Raw genomic sequence first — 11637 nt, forward strand, 5'->3', positions numbered from 1 at the left:
AAAGATAGATATATCTAACAAAGTGAGCCATGAATCTTATAGGCACCATTTTTTCCTAGGCTAAAGCTCCAAGAGCAGATATGAAGGGCTTAAATCCTTCAGTTTATTTCAGAGATATGTTTTCACCTGATCATAATAAATCCTAGAGAAGTGATCAGTTACGTGCTAATAATGTTTTTTGGTGTACAAAACAAGAATAGTCAAACTGCAAACTACTACTCCTACTTCCCAGCGCTAGGAACTTTATTTCTACCGTGGATCAAATACTAGTTTACTCAAAGGCAGCTGGAGGTCTTGGGCACTCAGTTTCTCAGGTCTTTATTCGGTTTACCGGCATGGAACGCCCCTGAACAAGCCAAGACAGTACGTTCATGCCACCACTTCATGTTAGTCAGATTCCTCACATCATTACATGAATGTCCTTAATCTCATTCCATCTTCTTTCTAATTTGGGTCACTCAAGAGGAGCTAAGTGCCTGCCCTAATTAATTTATAAAAGTTAATCTACCTTAGGTTTAAGGACTACATTAAAAGTTTGTTTTATTGTAGTTTAATAGGAAGTAATGCTCAGTTGAGTTTTTTTCAGCTAACTGGTAATTGCATCATGATGCCATAGAGGTTAACAGTTTCTGAAAATGAATGTATTTTTTTTTCAAGTGCTATTTGGAATCTGCATTTGAGAGAGCATATAGTGGAGTTGCTGTATGCTTCTTGATGTCTTTGTCATCTTGCTTTTCAAGGAGGAAGTTGTAAATTGTCTTTTGTGCCTGAGTAATGGAAAGGGTAAACAGCTACCCCGACAGCTGATATCCAACAGCCATCAGCTTGATTTTTAAAGACCATATGTTTGGAAGGTACCCTAAGAGCATCAAGTGCTGTCCCCTCTCTTAGGGAGGGGCTTTCCAAACAAATAATGGTGTAGCATTTTCAACTCCAGCAATACTCCCTAGACTCAACGTTGCCTGAAGTGATATATCTAAGGATCTATATTAATATATTCAAATATAGTTTTGGATTTATACTTCTCATACCTATACTTTTCCATAGCTTCTGCATCTCATGCTTTTATTTTTAACTCTACATTTCAAATAAAAGTTCACCTGGTTACACTACATTAAGTGGACGGAATTATTCCTGATGCTCCAAAAACATCCACACGCACTTCCCACTAGCCCAGAATTCCACATCTACTATTTTAAGAAAAGATCAGTCTTAATATTTGTGAAATCTGATCAATCTCATCATGCAGAATTCATAGGACACACTGGGTACTCATTTGAATTTTCCTACAATCAGTAGCACTGTTCTTATCTTGATATTAAAAGTATCCCATTTTCATTAGCATGGAAGTGCTTGAGTTGCCATCTGGCAGAAAATGGCATTGAATAGGGCCAGCAAACAATAGTGACCAAAGTATCCAATTAAATATAAATTGCCTGTGTGAACCTTGGAATCTTTGGATGAATATAATTACAACAGTCAGCTAGTAATATGATTAAAACCTGAGCTAGAAAGCCATATGACTACACTTTAGATCCTGATCACTGTATCGCCAGATTAACAGTAAGCAACGTATCTGTAACAAGGTCATTTTCCACAGCACTGAGACATTAGAAATCTCACATGGAAAATTGCTCCCATATAACAAAAACACCTTTTCTTACTGAAAGAATGTTTAGTTTGTATCAGGCCTGTCACCATAAGAAATACTGAGATACTACTGTTTTCATTTCAAAGACTTTCAACGTGCAATGTGCCAAATTATCCTATTTGAAATATTCAACTGTATCCTATTTCAAATATTCAACATTTTGCTATTCACATTTTAGAATAGATGGTGAAACACAAGATGCTTTAATGAAGTCCTGTTAAGTGCGAGACCCTTTATTTTCATCCTTTGATAACTCTTGAATTCAAGTTTCTTTGCAACAACTACACGTCAGTAAAAGACCGCAACACTATATAGCGTATTTATCCTTCATAGTGCACTCTAATCCCTATTGAAAGGGATTCACAGAGTTCTAGAAACCTTTGTGTAGTAACAACCAACTTCAGCAAGCTGTCTTGAGATCACAGTATGTTTCCTTCAGTTAGAGACAATGCAGCTGCCTTAGATAAGTGAGCAAAGCATAGAGGAACACATAGCCTAAGGAGGAATAAAAAAGCACAGTATTAGTCTTTTTTTCCCCAAATCCGCCTCTTTTTTATCATCTTGCCTTTTCTAAAAGGCAGCACAGTCTGAGCTTAGAGGTTTAAAGAGTCACTTCTTTACCCAGTTCCTTTCCACCTAGCTTAGATCCATGCATATGCAGTATTCTGAAGCCACAGCTGGTGGTGAAATGGAAAAATACAGCTGCAACACCTGCCAGCTGTCCTTAGAACATACATTTTTTTCCATTCACCACTCCTGATCACCATTGCTCTGAGTAAAGTTAGACCACCGGCTATAATTTGTGCAGTGTAAAGTTTTTCTGACGCTATTGACAAGAAGGGAGATTGAGCTCCATTCTACTCCAGCTAGACAGTTATTCATCATTTCTATCTCATTTCAGTTACTTCTTTGACTACACAATATGGATGTACTCAAAGAGCTAACAACCATAAGAGAGCAACCTTTGAACTGTACTCCATATGGCTACTCCCACTGTAACAGATGGTACAACTATTTGTTTTCAGTTTATTCCTGATGTACTGTTTACTGTCTTCTGTTAAAGTGACTGTGGCTAGGCAGTAAAGATGATGACCACCCGTTGACGTAGCCCTCGCCACTTACTGTCTCGAGGCTCACGGAGAACACTGCTGAAGGAGGAGATTGCTCATATGCTGCAGGCTTCCTGACTGCTGCTGTTCCTCCTTCCCACTCCTCCACATTCCAGCAGCTTCTCCTAGCTCAATATTCTAGCTGTTGTCAGGGAAGAAAAAGTCAGAGACCCCTCAGATGAGGAAGGGACTTGTTTATAGCAGGAAGTGACCAAAACCCAAGCTGTAGAAGAAAAAATATCAGCCTTTTCCTAATGACTTGAAGTTTGGTGCAATTTTTTTCCCCCCAGGAAAAATTACACGTTGCTGGAACAGAAAGCAACAGCTAGAGGAAAGAACCCATACGGCAAGAGAAGAATGGGAAAAGGTAGATTTATTTTTCCAACCTTTTATTTTTCCTCAGCTCTGCTGGATAAACATGCATTTCAGAGCAACTTTGTCCCATTGTATATGTTTATGTTCTACAAAAACCCTAGCTTTACAGGTATAGAGCCTTTCCTTATCTTTGCAGTATCAGTCCAAGGAAAGGTTGACTTGGTTCCATCTTTGTGTTCTGGCTAACACTCACTGCAATGTGTTAGTGCCCCCTATAGTTTAACATTTGGGCCACTAGGCTCAAGCATTGGCTTATGTGAAAGTCCAAAGACGGCAGTAGTTAAGTTAAATAATACTTAAGTTAAAACCTGAATATTAAGTTACTCACTCTTCTGAATTTACTTGCAGGCTCAAAGTACAAGCCTTGGAAGGTTTCCTCCTCTAACCCAGCATCTAATGAAATTCAGGCTCAAACAACACAGAGAATTCCTACGTCAATAATCAAAGTATTATCCTAGAGCTGCTTCGCAAAATACTTCATTTTTGGCACAATTGAATAAACTTCTTCCAGAAAACTTTGAAGGTACTAAGCTTTGGTATCTTACACTTCTGCACTACCTGGAGCTTGAAGGTATGAAGATACCGTCCAACTATCTTCTGGTCAGGTTTTTCTACTGCACATATGCAGCTAGACTATGCAAATCAGCTCATTCTCAAGGAGGAAAGTATTTGCTAACATTCTTTACAATACTCACTCCTACACTATTTACTCTGAAAGAGATGAATGCCTGAACATATGGTCAGAACAAAATCTGTTCTATGATAGTGACATCCTCTCACTTTAAGGCTACTGATTCCTTCCAAACCTTTCTGCCTCACACATCACAGGCATGGAAAGTCTACTTACAGGAAGGATTGTGGTGTTTTTAAATTCAGAGATCACTACAAGAGAATCAGTTTAGAAATTGCAGATTAGTCTCAAGGCCATGTCAGGCTATTTTCACAGAGCCCAGCATGTTGCAGAGAAGACTACTGCATCAACAGATTTAAATGCACTAAATTAAGTACACTGAGGGAGGAAAAGAGTCCAAAAATGCAAGCAGAAGTCCAAACCCGGCTAATAATTTCACTTAGCAACTTCAGTTTTCCAGCTCATCTCCAGTCATTCGTTAGATCTTTGGGTTTACAAGTTAGCATGACCTTGTGGTTGCCGCCTAAAATAAAGATATATATAGACTACATGCATTGCCCTGGTAAAAACACTATGTGTTATTTTATTTACTCTTTCATTTTCACAAAGCCAGTAAGATTCAGAGAGCAGATAAGACACGACATAGCTCATCTGTAGAAAGGGGACACAGGGCAGTTGAGTATAGAGCACCTTCTGCAGATACCTCTTTCCTTCAAAATGAAATCACTTAGATTAGGAAGAGAGAAAAAGGAACTGTGCATGCTCCAAACTTTAGCTATTCAGTATCGTAAGACATATTTTGAAGATAAACATACTAAAATATAGACATATACACACACACACACACGATGTATTCATAAGTTGAAAAAAGCATTTAGGTTCATAAACGCTATCTACATGCCTGAAAAGCTAGCAGTTTAGATAATCTATCTTTAACCTTTGTCTAACATCCAAAAGCCTTTTCATTACATAATTTAAAGATAATTCTATTTTTAATGCTATGTCACAAAGCAGGAAAAGAAGCATTATTATTCCTGTGTCAGATGAGCAGGCATGCTAAAATCATTCATTAAGTTGTAACTTGCCATTTTTCTCTTAAGAATGAAGTACCATGGAGTCTTATTAAACTTAGTAAACTAGTTCCTAAGTGCAAAACTAAGCTTTAAAAAAGACTTGAAAAATAATCACAATACTTGAAGTGTAGATTCTTTCTTTAGAAATACTGATTTTCAGCCATTCTGAGACAAAAAACCATTACTTTGCAGTCCCTACACCCATTCCTAAAAAGGAAATATTCCACAAAGATTGAAGTCAGCAAGGATGTTAAAGAATTCAGTAAGCAACTCTTACTGTTAAAAAAGAATGGCACTTGGGATGCTTTTTCTTCCTTTTCCAAACAAGGAATTATTGAATAGGACAGTATGTAACCATTCCATGTTGCACATATAATTCTTCCATTCTCTTTGTGCTTATGATCTGCACTTACTGTGTTTGAAACTCGCCACCAGAATGCTTGACAATATTTTCACCTTGTTTTATTAGTAATTTTAAATTAAATTAAAAAAAAAAAGTGAAATAGTATTGTCACTTTTTTTCTCTCTCTTTCTGAAGGAGAAAAGCTTTCTTTTCAGAAATGTGGTATGAGGAAAAAGCATTCCATGTTATCTACTTTCATATTAGATAACAAGAACCACCCAATAGATCTGTTAATTCAGCATTGCCCATCTGAAAGATACATCACTGAGGAAACTATTCTTTATTTTAAAATGGCAGACGATATATAGAGGATAAATAGATGGAAGTCCTTGAAATGAATCCACTTAACCTGTCTATTTCTACAATTTCTGATAAATTCTACATCACTAAACTAATGTTCTGCAGCTTTCTGTTCAAGGGGAAGGGAGGGGGGGGAAGCTGTCTTCAATTTCAAAAAGCAGGTGGGAGAAAGTGATGGAACACGCACAGTTTGTGGTGGCCTTGTTATACATTTCAGGTGTGAAAAATCTTATGAAAGATAATTTTGCTGGCTTTATTTTTTCATTTCATCACTGCATTGCATGAGTATACAAAAGCTAACCACAAGAATACTCTCATGATGATAACTTCAGAGTAGCCAGCAGTTAAATTCTTGGGAGGTAGGGGAAGAACGTAACCAGGTTCCTTCAAAATATGTTATCTGTTATGTTCTGAATTTTAAGTTATTTCCGTAACTCTCAAATAGAAAAGTCCCAGAAATTTAACATTTCAGGATATGGTTCTGGAACCATATGATTCTATTACGAGCTGTTACTGACTTAGGGTCCTTCAGTCCAGAGGCTAGGAAATACCATTTGATACTATTAAATTCAATAGTGAAAACATAATTTCCCAAATTGAAAAACAAACAAAAAAACCCTGAAAAGATAGGAGCTTTGGATTTTTAACATCTGAAAAATATGAAATGCACGAGACAATTGACTGGGGTGACCAATATCACTCTTAATGTACTTCTCTCCTAAAGAAAAGCAGCACAGCATGTGTGCATACATGTGTATGTACACGTGTGTATGTCTGTGTCTCTTTGCCTGTTTGTGTGTGCGCCTATGCATAAGTCATCATTTTCATTTCATTTTTACTCAAAGCTACACTAGAAACACTGGATCTGAAAGCATTACTTCTGCAAATTAAAGACAGCTTTATCAAGATAGATCTTTGAATATCTCATATATTGAAATAAGTGTTCTTTGTTCAACAATCCTAAGCTTGTTTTACTGTTACTGCATTGTTTGATGTTGCCCAAACAACTTCCCAAATAGTAACAGGTTATTTCAGACTCAAGCCATGAAACATATCAGCTGATGACATCACTCAAGGGTAGCAAAAAATGTTTTTTTCTGTTGTTGTGTAAGCACCTAATAATGATGTTTAGAAGCAGTAAAGGCTTCTATATGAATGGCTAACCCGGCAGCTAATTTAGCTGGAGGAAGAGTAGCAAAGTTAGATTTTTAATAGTCTTCCTTTCTGACAGATGCTTAATCTTGACATGCAGCTAAGAAAGATTTCTGTTGCGTTTTCTAGCGCTAGTCAAGTATGTCATTCACTGTTAAAGACATGCCAAAAGCAGAGATGATGTTTTTTATATAAACAGAAAATTCACAGGCCTCATCTTCAAACCTGCTGAACACTCTTCCTAATCCGAACAAACCAATAGCAATAAAGCTTCATCCTGCATGAACACACACCATACAGTAATCCCAAGCTTGAAGAGGGCACACATTTGGGGGTGGGGGGTGGGGGGAAGGCAAAGCAATGTCACTCTCCACCAATGTAGTTTCCTGAGTTCAAGTCAGAGAAAGCTTCAAAATATCAACTAAAGTGTTTAACACAATATTATCTTAACCAAGTACCTAATAGCAAATGTTAAGCTGGTCAGTCTGACTAAAGGTACTATGTTTACCGTCAATACATTCAAATAACCCGAGAGGCTATTTGCTAAGGAAGCAAACGCCTCTCTTCTTTCTGGTATGCTAGTGCACATCATCAGAAGCTTACTCTTGTGGCCATCTCCCATTTAAGGATGAAATTTCACAATTCTTCCACTCTGATATACAAGGGTGGAATGCTATATTCAGTACATCAACATGCATAGAGCTGGCTTCAGTGGCCTTCTGTGCTTCCATTCCCATTCCCCGCATTACCAATGGCATGGGTAACTTTTTTTATTCCTAATTAGTTCCCAATCTTTAACAATATAGTTTAAAAAAAAAATCAATTAAGCTTGTTATACTTTTTCACAGGGAAAAAAAGGTTTTTGAAACATATCCTACATACAGTGTGTAACTGTAATATTATTTGATGTTAAGTGTTAATTTTACTGCATTTCTCTTACATTTCTGTACATCTGTCTGACACCACTTCTTAGAACACTGAAGTCCAAGCTCTCTGTTTGGTAGGCTATGATTTTGAATGGGCACTTCAGTTTTAGCATTTACTCCATAGTAATTCCCCGTCCCTTGCAATCAACAGTCTTGACTTTTCCTGATTGTATTCCAGACAGAAACCTGAAGAACTAGCTCTATAGATTCATACAATAGCCCCTTTACCCACATAAGAAAAGCAGCTGCATATTTATAAGTCATTAAAAATATCAGCTATAACAACTTTGTAAAATAATTTCAGCTAAGCATAGTAATAGAGGGGGTCTAAACTATCATGCCATATACAAAAAAATATTTCTTTTTCTTTAGGAACAGTACCTCCCTCTTTTCCTCTCCCCTCCATGCTGGCTACAAAACTGCATAAAAGCTTTGTGTTTCCATTTAGGTTCCTGTCACACAGGTCCAGTCATGCTGAAGCAAGGCATTATTTAGCATTTTATAGGTTTGAACTGATAAATCTGTAACACTTCACTTTCACTGTACAATTCCAGTATTCTTATGGTCTTATAATTCTTATATTCCTATAATCCTATCTACGGAGGTAGATTAAGATTCTGAAATGACTGATATCACATATATTGTTAGCAAATTACATCAGCACTCATTTAAAATGAAAGACCGACCTACATTATCAGTGTTTGATAACAAAGAGAGCTGAAAGAAAGTCAAGAAACCAAGGGAAAGATTTATATGTATTGGTAACAGGAATTTAATTTTAACATTTCTTCCTGATAAACAAAGAATACATCAGTGCATGTAGTGCAATACGGTTAGTTTAACTTGAATAGGAGACTCTCATAAAACTAAAAAAATAGAGGCGAGATGCTCTTTAGAAAAAGGTGAAAATCTTGTCTGCTATAATAAAATTGGACTTTGGTCTCCAGTGTACTCCTAAATTTCTTATTTAAATTTCCAGAAACTGTGACTAAGTATAACAGTCATTACTGTGAATTGAATGAACGTGAAATAGGAGGCATTAAACCAGCACTCTTATGGAAGAGGTACTAAACTGCACGGAAATTGCCAGCACAATTCAAAAATTTAGCTGCTAAGCTAAGTTAGAGCTAACATGCTGCATAGCAAAAAGTGTTTCAGATACGTAGAGATATGCAATCTCCAATAGCAAAATTTAGGCAGGAAGAAGGTAAACAGTGAAATCTGTAAACTGACAGTGACCATAAAAAGGAGGCATTCCCACTATTACTTATCCATGTTAGTATCATGTAATTGTTAGAATATGTGATGTCTACGCTGCCGGGAACAGACAGAAGCAAGCTACAACACAATCTCTCTATTAAAATATAGAGAATACAAATGAGACAATTTGTTTTGTCCATAGTTTACAAGTTTGAGATGAAAACCTACTTTTAGACCAATGAAAGCATATGCAGCCAGCTTTATCTTTTTTAAAAGCTAGCATCCAGATTTAAACTTTACTGTGAAGATTAGTTTTAAGTCCACCTGTTTAGTTAGTCTAAAACATCATTACAAGCTTGTGAATTAAAGAAAGCAAGCTCCAAAAATCTTATATTTGGAGTTGTTTTTAAAAAAATGCTTTTCATGACAATAGTACACCATTTAACTTATGCTACTAATATGTTATGCGTTGAATATTTGTTATTACTTGTTAATTAGCTCTTTTATGAAGCAGAAGAGATGACAGGCTTCACTCCCACATACAACGACCTACTTGTCCGTTCCCTCCATATCCAAATGCAGGTATTAAAAATTTCTTAAATATAATTAAATGGGGGGTGGGGGGGGGGAGCAAAAACAGATCTGGGAAACAACTGAACTTTGATTGCTCCACACAAGGATAAATTAAGATACCAATGTTAGAGAAGTTATGAGTACTATTCAAGGATAGAGCAATAATTATTTTAACTGCATAGCTGTCATACTTTTTAATAAGCATATCCAGGATCAAGGTGTCCCTGCCCAGGCCATCAGCACTGAATAAAAGTGAACAATTAGTATACAGTATCTCCATAAAATCCCAAGCCAAAAAGACCGTTACTAAGGTACGCTTCTTCTTTTTTGCCAGTACAAAAAAAAACAAAACAAAAAAACCCAAAATCAGGGATGTCTGACTAAAGTCATGCTATTTGCACTGCGTAATTTCACACAAAGTTATAGCTTTCTGAATAATTTAATTCTAGCTAGATTTTGTGCCTCAGGAAAGGCTTTACATGATTTAGATCTCTTCCTGATTCCTCCTCCATAAAGATGAGGTTCATACTTTATTCAAACCATTCTCAGTCACTTCCTTCTCCCCTTTGGGATGACATTTTGGCCACCAGGTATCTGGATTCACAGTGACACAGGAGCAAGTAAGAGCTGTGATCAACTTCCAGATAGTACTTGGATAATGGATACAAGCATATTTCATGCAGATTACAAAACTAGGAGGTCTTCACTGAACTTACACTATAATTGATTTTATAAAAGAGGAGATTAATATAGAAGGGGGGGAAGTAATCATTTTATATAAGGTATGACAACAGCATGCATTAACTGACAGTGTAAAAAGACATCTTTTGTGATCATTTAACTGAACAGTGGCTGAAATCATTAGCTTTCATTTCTTAGCAAGACCTGTTTAAAAATCATCCACACGACAACAACAAAATGAAATGAGAATTATGTCCTGCTAAATTATAAAACAGTCTCTTTAATGTGGAAGAATCAGTTCTGGAGGCAAGGTGAAATTTGTGCAAACGTGTTATTTGGCAAGAAATAACCATTACTCAGTCTTTCCAATATTTCTCGGGAAATCTTAAATTCATATATCATCTATTTACTTGAATTCGTGTAATTAAGACCAGAGACAAGTGGCCCGTGCTCACACTCTGCAGCTCTGTATCACATGTAGATTGGTACTACTTGCTCAGCAGTGAAAGTTACTTTCCGGACTGGGAATAAGTAGTGAGGGCTCACCCTTACAGATCCCACGATCCTGTGCAGATACCTCATCCAAGCACTTTACCAAACACCACATTACACATCTAATAGTGTTGCAAGCATTTCCATTAGCCACTGCTTTTAGAGTCACAGCTACAGCAGTTTCACTGTCAAATACAGATTTTCAAAGATAATCTTTTCTCATTTGTAACCTGCATTCCACGTTTTTTCACAGGCTCAATGTTAATAGCTTTAAAGGGTATTGCATAAAGTACTACTTAACTACATGTAAATACTTTCACTACCAGTCTGGCTTTCAAATATTCATTATATCTAACAAAGTTCTGCACAGATGATGTCACCCTGAACCATTTATAGTACTAAGGAAAACCGAGTTGGAAATCCCTCCATCTTTCTGACATTACACATGGCACTGTTACAGGCATTCCCTCTACCCACCACCACCTTTTTAAACCTTACCTACCATTGCAAGAACTCCAGGTCACTTATTTTGGCAGAGGACTCATTTTGGCAATTTTGATTAGGTATCTCTTAAATCTCCCATTACCATCATTTGATACCTTGCACTAATCTTAATAATATATGAAATCTTCATATTTCAAATGGATTGTGGTTAATTAAGTTGATCGCTGGACTTGCGCCTTATCCAAGTAGGGGATTTCTTCAGCATGCGACATCTCCATCTCACCCTAAAGCAGGGGAGAGAAACAACAAATGACATCTTGTGCTATATTTGCTATAGTGGTATAGAGTTCTAAATGCACAAGCTAAACTATACTAAGCACTGGAAAACTTTCTGCTGCTATTTTAGGCTTTCTAGATTGAACTCAGTATTTTTGCACTACACCAATATGAACCATAAACATAACCCAACTTTTGAGGCTGTAGTACTCCAAAATGCTTTACATTTAATCAAGGACGGCAGGTCAGGCATGCAACTATTGCCCGTTTCATTGCAAAAAGACCATTTTGCAATCAGGAGAAACTGATGTCCTGCTTTTGTTTTGAATTGAATTGCAACTTCAGATATGA

At 36.7% G+C, this 11637-nt stretch overlaps 1 long non-coding RNA gene across 1 annotated transcript in view; it reads right to left on the bottom strand.

Moving 5' to 3' along the window:
- The window catches only part of LOC138068755 (uncharacterized), a 97796-nt gene extending 86502 nt beyond the window's left edge, over nucleotides 1-11294 (bottom strand). Inside the window, exon 1 of the long non-coding RNA XR_011143496.1 lies at nucleotides 11069-11294. This is a non-coding gene — a long non-coding RNA (uncharacterized lncRNA). The remainder of the gene's footprint in view (nucleotides 1-11068) is intronic.
- Nucleotides 11295-11637: the final 343 nt, after the last annotated feature.

This window comes from Struthio camelus, chromosome 11 (genome assembly GCF_040807025.1).
Source record: "Struthio camelus isolate bStrCam1 chromosome 11, bStrCam1.hap1, whole genome shotgun sequence".
NCBI lineage: Eukaryota > Metazoa > Chordata > Aves > Struthioniformes > Struthionidae > Struthio > Struthio camelus.